The 19,289-nt window shown below is 43.8% G+C and overlaps 1 protein-coding gene and 1 long non-coding RNA gene across 5 annotated transcripts in view; one reads left to right on the plus strand and one right to left on the minus strand.

The window, feature by feature from the left end:
• LOC133465783 (glutamate receptor ionotropic, NMDA 2B-like) overlaps positions 1-19,289 on the minus strand; it is a 168,931-nt gene that overhangs the window by 84,418 nt on the left and 65,224 nt on the right. The window contains exon 1 of one of the 3 annotated variants that reach the window (XM_061748874.1): positions 5,551-5,679. The exons of the other annotated variants lie outside the window; for them this stretch is intronic. The gene's annotated coding sequence lies outside the window, so the exon portion shown is untranslated. Of the gene's footprint in view, positions 1-5,550; positions 5,680-19,289 lie in introns of those variants that run through there. 3 annotated transcript variants of the gene reach the window in all.
• Positions 5,855-19,289, plus strand: part of LOC133465786 (uncharacterized) — a 31,598-nt gene continuing 18,163 nt past the window's right edge. For both annotated transcript variants that reach the window (XR_009784752.1, XR_009784753.1), the window contains exons 1-2: positions 5,855-5,989; positions 13,741-13,877. This is a non-coding gene — a long non-coding RNA (uncharacterized LOC133465786). The remainder of the gene's footprint in view (positions 5,990-13,740; positions 13,878-19,289) is intronic.

The raw sequence follows: 19,289 nt of genomic DNA on the forward strand, positions 1-19,289 counted from the left end.
TTTTTTTTCTTTTTCTGTTTTGATTGTGTTGGAGGTCAGTGCTCTACTGAGTGACATTGTAATTGTTTTTTGTGGTGGCTTTTCTTAGTTGGCTGTCTAGATTAGTATTTTCTGAATAAATATTCTTCTGCCCAAATGTTCTCCTATCTCAGTGGGACAATTTCAATTCTAAAGGCAGCCTTACTTCTGTTAGCTGTTGTTGAACTTGAAATATCGTCATTACCATCTAAAGTTCTATCCGTTCCTCTTTTAGTTCATCCTCCTTTCCTCCCTCACAGAACCTTTGACTGCTGCGCTCTCTCTTTCATGTACATGCACCCCTCTCCTTAGACATCAGCTTCAAGTCTGTCACGTTTAGCTGCGGACAGGTGGAGAGGAAGAGATGAACGAGAGCGGAATGGCGAAAGAGTACAGAGCTGGTTGAGAATGAGAGTGACAGAAAGCGAGAGCGAGGGTGAACAAGAGAGGGAGTGAAATACTTCTAATTCACAGGGACAAGCTGTGTTTCTGTGGCAACGTGGTTTCAATCGTAATAGCCCTGCTAAGGATGCCATTAGTGGGGAACAAAAAGAGAATGCTACTCGCCATTTATATGAAGCACACACCCAGACGGAAAAATGAAAAACCCAACATTCACCTGCATTTACATGTATGCATTCCCAATACAATATGCTATCAAAACCACACAAGAGCAAAGGATAAACACACACAGTACTCTATTCCCGCAACTTCAATGCTCAACACATCCTGCTGCACATACAGAAACTAATTTGGCATCAATGTACAGTATTACGACTGTGAGGGGCATTAAAAATTTGCAGAAAGAACGTCAGTGTTCTGCTGCTGCTTGTAGTGAAACAACATCATAGGAAAAGAAGAAGAATAGATACTGGAAGCTGTGTCACTTGTGCCCTATCAGAATATTAAACGTTACTTCAAAGATTGCCTGTACAGTTAGTTATTTGAGCAAATCGTTTTAAAATCCCAACAACTCAGTGATGGACCAGAATGCCAGTAGGGAATGTGTTTGACTTTCGAGGTTCCAATATCATTAATACGAGGGTATGATGTTTTAAATCCGTGGTCTCAAAGATAAGGCCCGTGGGCCTAAACCACCCCGCTTACAAGGTACTTTTGTCAATTCTTCAATATGTGTAACACATACAGAGGATTGAAATTATAGTACTCAAGGGCCCACGGTGCTACAAAAGACAGTAAAAAATAATAACATAAATATAAAAGCTAAATAATAATAATATAGTATATACAGTATACAAAATATTAATTGAATCTGCAAACTTGGTGCTGAGCACCCTCTCCACCCCAGCACCGTTAATGTTCAGGGGAGCATGCTGGGAGTGCGCTCTCCTGAAGTCCACAACAATCTCCTTGGTTTTTTCCATGTTCAGAGAGAGATGGTTGACCGTGCACCACCCAGCCAGAGGGCTCACCTCACTCCTGTAGTCTGTCTCGTCTCCAATGCTGATGAGACCCACCACAGTTATGTCGTCTGCAAACTTGATGAAGACGTTGGAGTTGTATCTCGGTGTGCAGTCATAGGTCAGCAGGGTGAAGAGGAGGGGGCTCAACACACAACCTTGAGGCGCCCCCGTGCTCAGAGTGACGGTGCTGGATGTGTTGCTGCCGACCCGTACTGCCTGTCTCCCTGTCAGAAAGTCCAGCCGCCAGTTGCACATTGTAGTGTTGAGCCCCAGCTTGTCGAGTTTCTAGATGAGGTGTTTAGGGATGATGGTATTGAATGCTGAGCTGAAGTCTATGAACAGCATTCTGACACATGAGTCCTTAGGGTCCAGGTGGGTGAGGGCAGAGTGGAGGGCGGTGGAGACGGCGTCATCAGTTGACCGTTTGGACCGATATGCAAACTGGAAGTGGTCCAAGGAGGGGGGGGGGAACTTGGCGTGGTACATTACTACCCACTCGAAGCACTTCATCGGGATTGGAGTGAGCTTTACCGGACGGTAGTCATTTAGGCAGGAGGGAGATGACTTCTTCGGGACCGGGATGATGGTGGTGGCTTTGAAGCACGTGGTGACAACACCCTGACTCAAGGAGGTGTTGAAGATGTCCGTGAAGACGTCTGTGAGTTCAGCTGCACAGTCCCTCAGAACAGTATGTTATCTGGGCCCGGGGCTTTTCGTGTGTTGATCCTAGAGAGATTTTTTCATGCTGTCCCGGGTCAGTGTCAGCACTTAGTCACCAGGAGTGGGTGGAGTCTTGTGTGCAGGGGTGCTGTTGTGTGCCTCAAAGCGAGCGAAGAAGTCCACCATCCATCCATTTTCTGAGCCGCTTCTCCTCACTAGGGTCGAGGACGTGCTGGAGCCTATACTAGCTATCATCGGGCAGGAGGCGGGGTACACCCTGAACTGGTTGCCAACCAATCGTAGGGCACATACAAACAAACAACCATTTGCACTCACATTCACACCTACGGGAAATTTAGAGTTGTCAAGTTAACCTACCATGCATGTTTTTGGGATATGGGAGGAAACCGGAGTGCCCGGAGAAAACCCACGCAGGCACGGGGAGAACATTCAAACTCGACACAGGCGGGGCGGGGGATTGAACCCCTGTCCTCAGAACTGTGAGGCAGATGCTCTAACCAGTCGTCCACCAGTCGTCATTCATCTTGTTTAGCAGGGAGGTGGAGCTGTGGTGAGGGTTTATAGTCCGTAATGGTCTGAATACCTCGCCACAGACTCCTTGTGTCACTGAAGCGGTGGGCGATCTTCCTGCAGTACTTCCTCTTGGCCTCCCTGATGCCACGAGACAGATTGGCCCTGGCTGTCCTCAGGCCCTCCTCATCCCCAGACCTAAAAGCCGTGTTGCGGACCTTCAGTAGTCTGTAGACCTCGCCCGACAGCCATGGCTTCTGATTGGCACGGGCAGTGCTGGACTTGGTGGTTGTGACATCATCCATACACTTGCTGATGTAAGCAGTAACAGTCTCTGTGTACTCCTAAAGGTTTGTGATGGAGTTGTAGGTGGCAGCCTGTTTGTACATGGTCCAGTCTGTGGTGGCAAAACAGTCTAAGTGCCTCAAGGGACCCTTCTGGCCACACTCATACCCGTTTCCTAACTGGTTGGGAGACTTTAACCAGTGGTCTGTAAACTGGGATTAGCATAACAGTGAGATGACCTTAGGCGCCGAGGTGGGGGAGGGGAAGTGCCTTGTAGGCCCCTCACAGGGGAGTAGAAACATTGTCCAGTGTTATTTCCCCGTATTGGAAAGTCAATATTTAAGTTTAGGAGACACAGCCTTGGGGTCAGCATAGTTAAAGTTCCCAGCTAGGATGAGGAAAGCATCTGGGTGGGCCGTCAGCTGTTCATTGATATGATGGTGTAGCTCATTTACGCCTCACTCCTGTTATTGCTGGAGTTTGGAGGATTATAGACTGCCACAAGCAGTATGGCAGCGAATTCCCTCAGTAAATAAAACGGCCAGCACTTCAGAGCCATAAACTCCAGTAGCGGTGAGCAGTGTAGCGTCCCGGCAACAGGCGTCATTGAAGTAAACACACAGTCTGCCGGCGTGAGTGTTGGCTCCCGCGAGAGTTCTGTCCGCTGGGTAGCATGCTAGCCAGTCGAGCTGAATGGCGCTGTCGGAACGCTGCTGTTAAGCCATGTTTCCACAAACACAAAAACACAGTCTTACGAGTAGATCAGAGCAGTCGAATATAATACAGCTTGTTGTCCAGAGAGCGTACGTTGGCTAACACGATGGAGGGAATAGTCGGCTTGTGTGGTTTAGCCGCTTGCCTAGCTCAGATACCTCCGCGCTTGCCCAGTTTCTGCTTCCTCCTTCGCTGTTCGTAGCGCCTCCACTCTGGGCATGACGCAGGAGTGGGGGTTGCAGCTGTTGCAGGTACCTGAAGCAACCCGCAGTTCCGTAGCTCCTCAGTGAGAGTAGAGTTTAACTCCGTGAAAGTAGTTCTGCCGATGTCAATCAGAAGTTTGCGACTGTATCTGCATCTTGGAACACGACGAATACGGACTAAAACACTGATTTATAAGACAAAAAACCCAAAAGCACCGTTTGTTTGGGACAGAGAGCAGCCGCTGCGTATGCATGCGCCGCAATCTTGCGGTTGGTACCTGGTCCACAGGATGAATTTGAAAGTGAAAAAAATACATAACATTGTGGCGGTGGGGACTAAGGATAATTTTGATAATTATTATGCTAATGTAGAAAATCGAGTGGTAAAAATTCATTGTTCAAAAATTTATGTAATTTTAAAGTGCATTACTATATTTTTCAGTTCCAAATACCTGTGACATCAAGTTTTTTGCCTCAAAATACAATCACTGTGATCAATTACTTTGCACACATGTAGATGACAAACTGACGCAAACATTTCTCAAGCTGAGGTTTTTTTGTAAAATATATTTTTTTAATGTCATTAAATCTAAAGATTTTCCTTATGTACTTCTTTTGATTTGCATTTAAACAAAGGGAAACACTTACTGTAATTTATAATTATATTAAGTATGGTATAATTTTTGTGGTCTGGCTCCTTTGACATCAAATTAGGCTGTATGAGTCCCCTGAACTACAATGACACCCCTATTTTAAATGAACAATCCCTCGTTATTAATCTCAGGAAAATCAAGAATATAATATGAGCTGCAAAAGTATGCACACATACTCCCTTCTAAGACTGGATACTAGACAGCATGTTGGTATTACTGTAGGCAGCAGGCATGTTGCTCGCTTTGCTCCGGGGCATCAGTGACAATAACCTAGTTTCCACTGCAGCGTCCAATAGTCAAACAGACTTTGTTCATAACCTTGCGCTAACACAGAAGCATGTTTCAAAATAAGCGATTAGTTTTGCTCTTGATTTTATTTTTAGCCAAACATACACTCAATCAAAGAGTCCACTAAAAATGATGCTGCTAAGGTAAAGTTACGAAAATTAAATGAATTAGGGGTGAATAAAAATTGCTAGGATCCATCCATCTATCAATTTCTATACCACTCTAACTCCTTTTCAAGTTGAAGTGATCTTATCCCAGCGCACTTCAAGCAAAAGGCAGAACACACACTACCTGCTTCAAAGTCAGGCGAGTGAACCTCTACACCATCAGTGACCTTGTTGCTTGTACTTTCAGCATAAAATGCAGTATACAGCAGATCATGCTCTGCTATTGTACAAGTATGTCCAATCATGCCTCTCAATAGTGTTAGAATCCAGGTTATATGTTCTTAAACTACTGTACAGTGTTCCCTCACTATATCGCAGTTCACCTATTGCAGATTCATTGCATTGCAGATTATTTTTTATATTTCTATCATGCATAATTCGTCATATCGCGGGATGGCGCCAGTGTGTCAGGCAGGCCGTCAGCTGCTCCACCTGTTGTATGCGTTTTTTTCTGTTTGCAACACTTGTACAAACCGTCAACTCTCTGCAGGTATATGGTCGCCAAACGCTACTAGATCTGAGGATCACCGCTGGGAATGTGCGTAAATTGGACTATAACGGACGGCGAGGAACGGAGCTTCCTTTCCTACCGGATATCCCTTCATACCTCCGATGTACTCTTGCTCCACCACCTCGGCGTAAAAGGCACTGACGCCGAGGAAAGCGTGTTGGCTGCCTGTGAGGCTGAGGGCCGCGTTGGCACGTCCCGATCGAGGTGGTTTTGGAGCTGGTCCTCGCCTGTGTGTCGCTCAGCGTTCCCTGGACCCTGTTCTTGCCTGTCTTTTTTACGTTGACAGGCTCCGATTTAGCCTTCCATCCCCGCGGCCCCTCCTCTCCATGTCTCCGCTGGTGCGGAGTGAATCTGGAGTATCTGCGCCCTCTGTGTCGGGTTTCCTCGTCAGCTGTTCGCCCTGACCCACCAGCTCCTGCTAGGTTTGGCCTGGTCAACGCCAGATCACTTGGTAATAAAACATGTATCCTTAAGGACTTCTTCATATCTCGGGAGCTGTACTTCCTCTTTATCTCCGAGACCTGACTGAGTGCTGGTGAGTCCTGTTTCTTTACGGAACTTTTACCTGACGAGTGCTGGTATTTCTCCCCAGACATCTGGGTGAGGTGGAGGAATTGTGACTGTTTTTAAGAGTGATTTTAAATGCAAACAGATATCACTGTCATCTCCCGCCAGCTTTGAACTGAATCAGTTTGAACTGGGACATTTACACACGGTATTGTGTGCGGTTGTTTATCGCAGCTTCCTAAATATAACAAAGACTTTTTAACAGACTTCTCTATGTTCTTGGCGGATATTATGCCTGAATATGACCGGGTTCTTATTGTTGGTGATTGTAATATTCACGTGTTGTCGCAATAACCCATTAGTGAGTGACTTTCTAAGCATCATCGACTCTTTTAATCTTGTTCAGTCTGTAATTGGGAATACACAGGAACGTGGTCACGCACTTGATCTTGTTTTATCTTATGGTTTGTCTGTCTCTAATCTGGAGATCTGTGATGTTTTTTTCTCTGATCATATGCCTTTAGTGTTTGAAGCTACTGTTTGCTGTCAAACAGTCAAACCTTCTGCTACTGCTCGCCGATGTCGAGTTATTAACTCTTCCACTGCTGCTTACTTCTCGACTGTCTTCAGTCAAAAATGTGTCAAACCTGTAAGTGTCTATAATGATACTGAGTCTCTTAACACTTGGTTCCTCGACACCTGTCACACGACTATGGACATTGCGGCCCCATTAAAAAAAGAAGGCAAAAAACAAAAACAGAGGCTTAGCCCTGGTTGAATGAAACAACCATGCTTCCAGACAAGCCTGTCGAAGAGCTGAGAGAAAGTGGAAAAAGGAAATATTACAAGTCTCTTTCCAAATGTTGAGAGACTCCTGGCGTCATTACCAATCCACTGTGAAAGACGCTAAGAAAAAATATTTTTCTGATATTGTTCTATTAAACTCCCACAAGCCTTGTGTTCTGTTTAAGGTTATCAACTCTGCCTTGAATGCCCCACAGACTGTTGGAATTGACGTTTCCCTGGCTGTATGTGAAAACTTTCTTCACTTTTTCCTTGATAAAGTCACTTCTGCCAGAGCACTTATTTCACCCCGTAGTTTTGATCCTTCAGTGTTTGCTCCCTGCTCTGCTGTTTTAGACCATTTTGAGCTTGTGCCCCTGCAATTTGTGCAGGAAATTGTTAGTCACTTGAAGCCTTTAGATTCCCCAAGTGATATTGTACCTCCCCGACTTTTTAAGGAGGTGTTCCCTTCTATTGGGCCATCGTTTACTGTAGTTATTAATAGTAGTCTGTCTGCAGGAGTGGCTCCCATTAATTTTAAACATGCCGTTGTGCAACCTTTGTTTAAAAAAAAAAAAAAAAAAAACCTGGGCTGGATCCCACTCACTGTCTTGGCAAATTTTAGGCCAATCTCCAAATTGCCTTTCCTTTCTTGGAAAAGATTCTCTTATCCCAGGTTATGGAGTTTTATTAATAAACAAAATATTATTGCGCCACTCCAATCTGGTTTTAAAACATTGCACACCACAAATCAGCGCTTTTAAGAGTTTTTACTGACATCTTTTTAGCTACCGACGCTGGTCACTGTGTTGTCTTAGTACTTTTAGGTCTGACTGCAGCCTTTGATACTGTGGACCATGATATCCTGATTACTTGTTTGGAGCAGTGGGTGGGCATCAGAGGCACAGCACTTGAATGGTTCAGATCCTACCTGTCTCAGCGAACCTTTTGTGTTAGCCTTGCTGACTCTGTGTCCTCCACTGCTCCCCTTTCACATGGGGTGCCACAGGGTTCTGTGCTTGGCCCTCTCATTTTCCCTCTATTTACTCCCACTTGGCTCAATTCTCAGGAAACATGGTATTTATGTTCATTGCTATGCAGATGACAGTCAGATCTATGCACCCCTTAAAAAGTCTGATTCCTAGTGTGCTAAGCCATTCCTTGAGTGCTTACATGATATTAAGGCCTGGATGTCTCTTAACTTTTGAAATTTTAATGAGAAGAAGACAGGCACTTCTTTGACCCCCCTAGTTAATTTGGGTTCCTTCGTGCAATATCAAAAGTCCATCATTAACAACCTAGGTATAAAAGTGGACACTGATCTTAAATTTGACACCCAGATTAAAGCCGTGGTCTAGCATTTTCCAGTTAAGGCAGTTAGCAAAAATCAAACCGGTCCTTCAGAAAAGGCACTTTGAAATCATTTAAGTTCATTTTTTTTCCTCAATATACACGCAGCACCCCATACTGACAGAAAAACGGAATTGTTGAATTTTTTTCAGATTTATTAAAAAAGAAAAACTGAAATATCACAGCCATAAGTATTCAGACCCTTTGCTGTGACACTCATATTTAACTCGGGTGCTGTCCATTTCTTCTGATCATCCTTGAGCTGGTTCTACACCTTCATTGGAGTCCAGCTGTGTTTGATTATACTGATTGGACTTGATTAGGAAACCCACACACCTGTCTATATAAGACCTTACAGCTCACAGTGCATGTCAGAGCAAAGGAGAATCATTAGGTCAAAGGAACTGCCTGAAGAGCTCAGAGACAGAATAGTGGCAAGGCACGTATCTGGCCAAGGTTACAAAAAAAGAAAAAGTCCCTCACAGCAACCCATATTGACAGAAAAAAATTGAATTTTTGAAATTTTTGCAGATTTATCAAAAATGAAAAACTGAAATATCACAAGTAATCAGACCCTTTGCTCAGTATTTAATAGAAGCACCCTTTTGAGCTAATACAGCCATGAGTCTTTCACACCTGGATTTGGGGATCCTCTGGCAGATCCTCTCCAGTTCCATCAGGTTGGATGGTGAACGTTGGTGGACAGACATTTTCGGGTCTTTCCAGATCAATTGGGTTTAAGTCAAGGCTCTGGCTGGGCCATTCAAGAATAGCCACGGAGTTGTTCTGAAGCCATTTAGATGTGTGCTTAGGGTCATTGTCTTGTTGAAAGAAGAACCTTCGGCCCAGTCTGAGGTCCTGAGCACTCTAGAGAAGGTTTTCGTCCAGGATATCCCTGTACTTGGCCGCATTCTTCTTTTCTTCGATTGCAACCAGCCTCCCTGTCCCTGCAGCTGAAAAACACAACCACAGCATGATGCTGCCACCACCAGGCTTCACTGAGCAATGCCTGGTTTTCTCCACACATACCACTTAGAATTAAGGCAAAAAGGTTTTATCTTGGTCTCGTCAGACCAGAGAATCTTATTTCCCACCATCTTGGAGTTCTTCAGGTGTTTTTTAGATAACTCCATGCGGGCTTTCATGCGTCTTGCACTGAGGAGAGGCTTCCGTTGGGCCACTCTACCATAAAGCCCTGACTGGCTGCAGTGATGGTTAACGTTCAAGAACTTTCTCCTATCTCTCGACTGCATCTCTGGAGCTCAGCCAGAGTGATCTTTGGGTTCTTGTTTACCTGTCTCACCAAGGCTCTTCTCCCCAGATTGCTCAGTTTGGCCGGACGGCCAGCTCTAGGAAGGGTTCTGGTCATCCCAAACGTCTTCCATTTAAGGATTATGGAGACCACTGTGCTCTTAAGGAAGCTTAAGTGCAGCAGAATTTTTTTGTAACCTTGGCCAGATCTGTGCCTTGCCACAATTCTGTCTCTGAGCTCTTCAGGCAGTTCCTTTGATCTCATTTGCTCTGACATCCACTGTGAGCGCTAAGGTCTTATATAGACAGGTGTGTGGCTTTCCTAATCAAGTCCAATCAGTATAATCAAACACAGCTGGACTCCAATGAAGGTGTAGAACCATCTCAAGGATGATTAGAAGAAATGGACAGCACTCGAGTTGAATATATGAGTGTCACAGCAAAGGGTCTGAATACTTATGGGCTTTCTAATATTTCAGTTTTTCTTCTTTAATAAATCTGAAAAAATGTCGACAATTCCGTTTTTTCTGTCAATATGGGGTGCTGTGTAATGAGGAAAAAATGGGTGCTATATGACAAATAGTGAAAAAAATTTAATCGGGTCCTAATACTTTCCGTACCCACTGTCTATGCCAGGTTGGACACTAAAGAAGGAGAAAATTATCTATCCAGGTTGGCCAGACAGAGGGTTAGAGATGGGAAGGATGTGCAGCAGGTTAGGGTGATTTAAGAATAGAGATGGAAATGTGTTGACTGGTGCCAGTAGTGTGCTGGATAGATGAAAAGAATACTTTAGGAGTTGATGGATGAGGAAAATGAGAGAGAAGGAAGAGTAGAAGAGGCATGTGTGGTGGACCAGGAAGTGGCAATGATTAACAAGGGGGAAGTTAGAAAGGCACTAAAGAGGATGAAAAATGGACAGGCAGTTGGTCCTGGTGACATTCCTGTGGAGGTATGGAAGCATCTAGGAGAGGTGGCTGTGGAGTTTTTGACCAGCTTGTTCAACAAAATTCTAGCAGGTGAGAAGATGCTTGAGGAATGGAGGAAAAGTGTGCTGGTGCCCATTTTTAAGAACAAGGGTGATGTGCAGAGCTGTGGGAACTATAGAGGAATAAAGTTAGATTAGAGACAGTGTCACTTAAGAGACAACAGGAGCCAGAGCTGGAGGTGGCAGAAAAGAAGATGTTGAGGTTCTCTCAAGGAGTGACCAGGTTGGATATGATTAGAAATTAGCTTATCAGAGGGAAAGCCAAGGTTAGATGTTTTGGAGACAAAGTTAGAGAGAGCAGACTTCGATCGGGAGAGCTGGAAGAAGACCAAAGAGAAGGTTGATTGATGTAGTGAGGGAAGACATGAGGGCAATTGGTGTTAGAGAGGAGGATGCAGGAGCTAGGCATATATGGAAAAGGATGACACGCTGTGGCGACCCCTAAAACATACACGCTACGTCGTGGATTTCACCTATTGTGGGGGTGATCCGGAACCTAATCCCCACGATAAGGGATTACTGTATTACCAAATACTGTACTGATTCACTTTATGGCGTCACACAAGTTTTGTGTGATCAAACATCTCACACAGAGAATCTGCGAGTTCAGAGCAGTTTACATGTATAAAGCAACATGTTCTCAACCTTTGGCACTGCTCAGGGCCATACAGGAGCAGACTGTTGCTCCTATATAGAGCTGCAGTAAAGCTGTTCAGCACCATATGCATCCCGTGCGAGTTAAAAGAATGCTTAAGATGCACAGTGTACTCGCTAGTATCAGGTAACCAATAGAGCTGTTTTTTTGTAAATGCACAGTGTTAGAACCAGTGTGAGCTGAAGGTCCGTGCGAGGTGATGGTGTCTGTGTGCTTCCATGTGACCTTTATGCATCACAATATGAGCCTTTCACTCGCCTTTTCAGATAGAAATACGTGTGAACGAACAAAAACGTTCATTGAGGAGCATGCAGGTGGAAAAACACTATATTGTTGGACCACGCCTTTCAATTAATTCATTAATTATTCAATCAATTGTTGGATGAGTACTTGATATTGTAATACATGTCCTGTGGTACCATTTAATTTGTTGTGACTGTGGCCCAGTGGAAAAAGAGAGGTCCATGGGTGTGTGCTTAGATGAGTTTGGAAGAACTTGACCAGCCTTGACCTCAACCCAATCAAACATCTGAGAACTAGAATAGAGATTCTGATTAGCAACACAAGTTAAACTCCGACCTCACAAGTGATTTTTTGGATTGACAAAAATTCGTACAGACAAACTAAAAAAATGTGGAGATGAGGTCAAGCCGTTAGCGCTTGGGATCAACTCCAATGTTTCTTTCATTTCCAGTACTTTTGTTCATATTATGTATGGTGTATGGCCAGACTAGAAAACATTGTTTATTACAAGAGGTGGGTAATAACATGCTACATTTACTTAAGTAACGTTTTGGATAAATTGTACTACTACATTACTTTTACGTCACCGATGGTGTAGTGGTACATTCACCTGACTTTGGTACAGGCAGCGTGGGTTCAGTTGCCACTCAGTGACGGTGTGAATGTGAGTGCGAATTGGTTGTCCATGTCTATATGGGATCTGCGACTGACTGGCAACCAGTTCAGGGTATAGTCCTCCTTTCGCCCAAAGTCAGCTGGGGTAGGTTCTAGCATCCCGCAACCCTGCACAGCATAAGCGGCATTGAAAATGGATAGATGGGCATTACTTTTACTCTGTTACAGACCTGTCGGAGCGCTCTGTACCTGTAGAAAGTGTTGTGCGCATTACAAAGGAATAGGGAGAAAAAGCAATCTGCAATGTATGCGCAGCACTGAAGATAAAGATGTATATTGGCAGAAAGATGTCAGCATGGCTGATAAATACGAGTGAATCTACCTGTCAAAGTTCAATATGATGAAAGTCATAATAATATTAATTATCTCTGCCTGGTCAGACTATTATAATGTTTCACAAGCATAAACAAAGAAAGTTGATTTAAGACCATTTCTTGTGGCTCAATTTGCCTTCATTTATATTATTTTATAAAAAGTTTAAAGTGATATTGTTAGGCAATATCTGAATTTGCACATTCCTAGTTTATATTTTTGTCTATTTGATGTTGATGTTCATAAATAAATTAGGTTACTCACCAGTTACCCAGTACTTAAGTAATTTCACTGAATACCTTTAATTATTTGGAGGACTATTTTTAGCATTTAATTGATTCATGTTATTCTCAAGTGACAGTAATCTTGAGTACAATATTTGGCTGCTCTACTCTTCCTTTGTTAATACAGACTTGTTTACAATGATTACAGAGCAGTTATTAGCAGACAAAGGAAAACAAAGTTATTCAAATAATTAAACATCAAATGTCTCCTGTTTACGATCTTTTGATCAATTTTTATTGAACCACTTCCTGTCTTAATTGGCTCGTTTTGTTTCAGTTTGTGAGCAGTGCTCTCTGAGACAAAGTCAAACCTCAATCCCTGCAGCACATATTTTATGACATTGTCCAACTTTGTTACAAAAAAATGAACACAAAAATGTAGAATGTTTTATTTATAATAGAACCTCAAGGAGAATGTGTCCGAATGAAAGGGGAAGCCAAGAGAAAGCCATCTACACAAAGTCATTTTAATGTTTCTGAAAAAAATATCTTGCTGCATAATCTCCTACAGTGCATCGCACAGTCCGATCCGCACAGTACACCATTTACAGAGGCCTCATTCCCTGCATGATCTGTGCATGCCTGGCTCATGCACAGATCATGTCTAAGATCCTGGAGGGTACAAGTGTATAGAGGCCACACTACTGCATTGGAACCCAGAGACAAGATCAACTGAATTAAATTATGAGTATATTAATTAATCTATCTTGGTGAAGTTATGCTGGTAAAAGATACAACAGCCAATATCAGTGAATTTATGGAAACTTTTCACATTTGAACATCATTGCTACAATGCCATAATGGACCGAAGAGGTATCTAATAGCAAGGTACTGTACACCTAATGAAGTGACTTCTTCTGTTCATTAGCATATGGCATCATGTGAAAACCTTGCTCAGTGTCTGGCAGCCTTGTGTTGATAAAAGCCTGTTAAGCCTGTCAGATTTTCCAGATGCAAAACAGTGTTGGGCCAAGAGAATGGCAATCCATTTCGAATGACAATGCTCTGTGCAAAGGCTGATGGGGGTTACTAAAAGCCCACAACAGCCAATGATAATAATTCAGAGGAAAATGCCTGTAGGGTTTCAACCCGTTGAAGGTGAACTGCTTACAACGTCAACAAAGAGTTGCAAGCTTATGTATCAACATTCCCTGGAATCTTACAATAGTCTCTTCACTATGTCTGACTCATATGTTGTGTGTACTGTATCTCTAAATACATATTTCTGTCCCCACCAGCGGACTGCAGAGCTGTGGGTGTGAAGACAGACAGAGGGAGTGACAACTAAAGAGAAGGTGGTGTTTGTGGTAATTTTGGAGAAGAGGGGCAACATTCAGATTCATCACAGGCGCTCACCTCGCCTCAACCACATGAGGTGAGAAAAAGGGGAAGAGAAGAGGCAAAGATTTCAAAAATAAATAAATACAAAAAAAAAATAAAAAATCATGATGCAATGAGACAGAATGGGGTTGAGCCAAAAGATCTTTTCTGTGTTACTTGTTTTTTTTACCCCTCCGAATACTTTTTGGGTGATGAATTGATAAACACAATCTGGATTTACAAAAGGGGAAAAGTAAAATATCCCTGGGATGGGAACAAACTAATACCGTAACTGCAATTAGAGTTAAAATTTGAAAATGGGGATATTTGGAAACCTTTGGTCTACAATGCACTGCCAATATTTTTTCTGCTCTGTGCTTAAATTCAGTACAGATAATTTTACTGGCGTTAAAAGTTAGGGGATGACATGAAATGTGGATGTCATGTAAAAAAATCTACAACTCACAAGCCACATTATTAGCCACGCTGCGTTTTTATTTTTCTCCCACAGGCCGCACAGTATCAGACTGTGTAGTAGTAGCAGTAGACTGCTACTTTTCCATTCTTCCGGAAAACGACTCAAAAGTGTTCTCTCTCATATGCTCCATGGCTATAATAGGAAGCACTCCGGTTTCTTCCCACATTCCCAAAACCTGCATGGTAGGTTAAATGAAAACACAAAATTGTCCTTCGGTTTGAATGTGAGTGTGAATGGTTGTTTGTCTGTACTGTGCCTTGTGATTGGCTGGCAACTAGTGCCCAAAGTCAGCTAGAATAGACTGCAGCCCTTTATTCAAAAACAGGACATTGTGCAAAAATGCACAAACATAAATTGATTATGATTCAGTTACTGGTTTGGTCCGTAACATGTCAGAAAATGGGCAAAGATTTGATAATTGTTTTCCAAAGTACAAGATGATGTTTGCAAATGTCTCATCAGTCTAATTATATAAGTCTTTATTATTATAATAAATAAAATTATCAATACTTACTGTTGAGGGTTAGAAATTCTGAGGATTTGGACAATTTTAAATTAAACAAGGTCTATAAACGATTACTGTGCTGAGTTTTGAATCGTGAAACTCAGAACTGCGAGGCAGATCTGTAAACCACTCACATACCGTGCTGTACAGTGAGAACACTTATATCTAATCAAAACAAGTTCTACTTTGTTGCTCTTTCAGGAGAGATTGGGTGCACAATAGGCTCCAAAATTAAAAAGGGTAAGCACAGGAAACGAATGGGCTCGTCTTGTTCTCGTATGAAATATTCCCATAATTTCTTATTTGTGAATAGTCTTCCTGTTATTTAGTTTTTATTATAAGAATGCAGAGAGAGGATTGTTGATGTTGGACCATCGGCTTGTTTTCACACCTGCCATCTGTCTCAGGCTGAAAAAGTATTTGTGCTAACAAGCACACCTCATAAGAAAAGGGTCTCAAACACCTGCATAGACCTGAGACTCGGCTGGAACACCTTATATACTGTACAATTAAACATATCAGAGATATACAGCATTCTATTCAAGCTATTGTGTGTGCATGTGTTGTTGTGCATATCAGACAACAGCCATTTTGGGAAAATACTGCTTAGCAATTGATTAGGCATATTGCTCTCTTCATTCACTTCTTCCTCCACACCTCTACCTGTTTCTTCTGTTACAATTCCTCTCTTTTTCTTATATCCATCTGTCCCTTTCTCCCACATCCCCATTATCTTTCTTTTCTTTATTAGTCTTCATTTTTGTCATCCCTGTCTTACAACATACTTTTTTCTGCACATACAGGAGCTGCATCAATTCAGTCTTTATAAAAAATGGTCATATGCCTAATTAATACTTCTCTAGCAACAATGTTATTTTCTTTGTGAGAGCATTAACATTAATACAGCTCTCGTGTTAGAATCTCAGTTGGTTAGTGAGTGTAGACAGAGCTTGGGATGGAATGGGATGAAACAAATGGACTACTGAGCACCATTTAGTGTACAGTGAGTGATAAATAGTTTCGCACTAGGCCATAATCAGCAAAGTTTGTCAAAAATAATTTAAAATGATGAGGAGAGGGGAAAAAAATGCTGTTTTAAATGATCATAAATGAGTATTTGTGTATCATCGTGGTCTTTACTACAATACAATGTGCTGCAATTCTGCCCCAAATATAAACAATACATGTCACAAAGGACGAATCATATACGAATCCAAATATACTGTATGTTTTCAATCACTTCAGCTCTCCTGAAAAATACTGTTGGCATCCCATATCCAATAAACACAGAGCCAAATACTGTTACAGTATGTACAGTATATTACCTTAAATACATACAGTGGAAACTCTAGGCTCAAAGGCATTTGAAGTGCAATTTGGAATTTTAAACAAAATATTCAGGAAAATATGCCTCGAAAGTCGAAGAAATTTGATATCAAAATACAGTCAAATGAGACCTCAGCGTACCCCACAAGCTCTCAGTTCAGTGAACATCAAACTATTGCTTTGCTTCCGTTTAGCTTTTTTCTTTGCCATTTTTTTCCCAAAAGAAGTATCAGTTTCAACAAAGGCTATTGAGAGAAGAACTTGAGAAGCGAACTCGCAGACTCTCATTCAAAGCAGTAGGACATCAGCTGTGTCCCAATACCAGTCTGACCATGAATGTCAAAATATATCACATTTTAAGGTAGTTTTTTTATTGTTTTTACATTTTACAGTGCTGACCTTTTTTAATTTGTTTAAAAAAAAGTGCTAGTAATGCAAATCCCTCTTGGAATTATGCTTTATGTTGCCTAAATAAGATTGTGTGTTCATATCTTAATATTAAAAGTGACTGACTAATTTTTTAACTTTCATATGATGTTTATAGCAAAATCATTTTTAAAATTTAGAATGGTGACAGTTCAACCCTGGAACAGATTATTTTTGTTGTCAAATTCGAAGTCGGCCATCATCCTGGATTCCATCCATGCATGGTGCAGTGCTTAAAATTATTGTTTTATTCAATCTGACCAAGTCCAGATTTGTTAATCATCGTAATTCTCAAAACAAATGAAAAATTAAAACAAAAAAATGTGCCATGTGTATACAGTGTTTAACTTCCCCGCCTCTGGACATAGGCAGGGGGAGATAAGGCTTTTAAGGGTCCAAAGACTGGTGTTAGGTCCTCAAGCGGAAAAGTTGAGAAATTCTGCTTGTTGGTGGTGATATTGGTGGTGTTGGTTTTATGGGTGGAGAGGGGCTGTGCTGAAGGTGCAGACAGGGGTGGGAAAAGGAAGCGACTGATATATGGGACGACAGGTGGAGGAGGAGTAAAAAGAGAGACCTTTACATGTGGTGAAAAAAGACGTGTGTGTGTGTGTGTGTGTGTGTGTGTGTGTGTGTGTGTGTGTGTGTGTGCGCGCAGAGTGCGGTGCAAGTGCATGTCCACAGGGAGTCCGGAGACATGAGCGGCGGGCTGGGATGGAGTGGTATAGTGGGGGGGGGGGGGAGCGGGTGGAAAGGTACCAGGAGGATTCAGAGAAAGAATGATGGAAAAGTATCCAGGCAGTTGTGAGAGTGAGACCATGCCAAGAAAAAAAAAAGGATGATGGGTAAGATTTACACAGAGCCTTTTTGTGTGAGAGAATACACTCCTTTTTTTTTTTTTTTTTTGGCCTGTTCGGCTGTTTGGTCAAGCAGAATGGAAAATCCGTATCCCTTTTTTGCCCAAACAGTTTTACTGTGTCACAGTGGAGTCTTTAAGCTTCCGCTGTGGTATTATAATTGAGATTTATTGAGAATCAGACTTGATCAGTCGAACAGAACAAAGTTTCTAGAAGGGAGAGAGAAACAAAGACAAAAGACAAAGCACTAATTGTAAACAGGATGAGAGAAGTCAATCATTACATTATCTTTAATGAAACATTAAATACTAGTGTTGCAAAGGGCTATAGTGCTACACCCTGTGAGGGAAGGACAGGACAAGATAGAACAGGACAAGGACAGGAGAAGAAGCATGCAGGACAAGGGTCGTGAACCCGGCTGTACAACTGAAGTGTGGTGGCATTAATTATGTAAATTAGAAAAGTCTACAGGACGAGAGTATAAGGGGATACACAAGCGATTTGCATATTCATGACTTATTTGTTGCAGTAACTGCGTGACCCCACACCCAGTGAAAGAGTCCTCGGGGTGTGTGCCTGCGGATACATGTAAGTGAATTGATACCATTTTACATGCACAAAGACTGACAGAAGTGTCCTGTAATTGCTGTGGCCGCACCCCGGCGGCTGAGGTCCCCACCCAATCAATAGAGGGGTGGGATCAGGCCCAGGGGTCCACCCGAGAGCAGCCCGGCAGACGGGACACGTCCCATACCGAGGGACCCAGGGCGGTTCGCCGGCCCCACCGAGGCTCCCCGACAACCGGCCACCCAGTGGGGGCCACAGGGACCCAGAGCCACCCCCCAGCCAAACACCTCACCCCACACGGCCCGCCACCCCCCTCCACCCTCAGGAGACCCAGACGCCCCCCCAACCCACAGGGCCCGCGATGCAGTCAGTTCCCGCCCAGTGCGAGGGCAGGAGTGTCTCCCTTGTTTGTTGGAAAGGAGGGGGCACACTCCAAGGGAGCAATAAAGGGGAGGGGGGGGGGCAGTCATCCAGCCCGGGGGGGCCGGCCTCGGGAGCACCCCCATGCAAGTAAGTGAGACCCACCTCCCCCCCTGTTACTGTGACTGCCAGGTCCCCGACTGGCAGTCATTGGCCCTGCCCAGTATCAGTGCCCCCCCCCCCCCCCCCCCGAGTGGTGTGGTGCATTAAAATCTGGAGAAGTCAGTGAGCCGAGGGGGTGTGGGCAGGGCTGCCAGGCACTACTGCCTAACAGCCAAACCCTCCCCCCCCCCCCCCCCCCCCCCCCCACGACCCACCGCCCCCCAGAGATAGGTGTATGTGGTGCATTAAAACATGGGGAGTGTGTGTGATGCATTTAAAATCCAGTGGAGCAAGCAGGGCGGAGGGGCAGGGCACACGGACCGGGAAACGGCACAGACGTGCTGAAAGCCCATCCGACACCCACACCCTCCCGATCCCATACTAGTCCCCGAGGAACCCTTTGATATGTGTATGTGCCCAGATGTGATTAGTGAGAAATACATACAGTGAATGGTGTGAGTGTGTGCTAAGTCAGTGATTAAGAGGCACGCCTCCCGCAGGTCGGGCCCATTAGGCCGGACAACCACCGACGAAGAGGGCCATCCCACCCAGCACCAACCCCGGACCCCACCCCCAGAACCCCACCAGCACCCACTACCCGCCCCTGAGCGTGGTAGGTGGCCCCCCCCCCCCAAAAAACCAGGCAGGGAAAAGAACCCCACAGCAGGCCCCACAGCCCGCAGGGGACCCCACAGGTCCCCCACAGGAAGAGGAGGAGGCGACCGCAGCGGGATGCAAGGAACGGAGAGAAGAGGAGGAAGTAGGCCCAAGGAGCGACAGGGAGGCCCC

The sequence above is a fragment of the Phyllopteryx taeniolatus genome, chromosome 16 (assembly GCF_024500385.1).
Source record: "Phyllopteryx taeniolatus isolate TA_2022b chromosome 16, UOR_Ptae_1.2, whole genome shotgun sequence".
Taxonomy (NCBI): domain Eukaryota; kingdom Metazoa; phylum Chordata; class Actinopteri; order Syngnathiformes; family Syngnathidae; genus Phyllopteryx; species Phyllopteryx taeniolatus.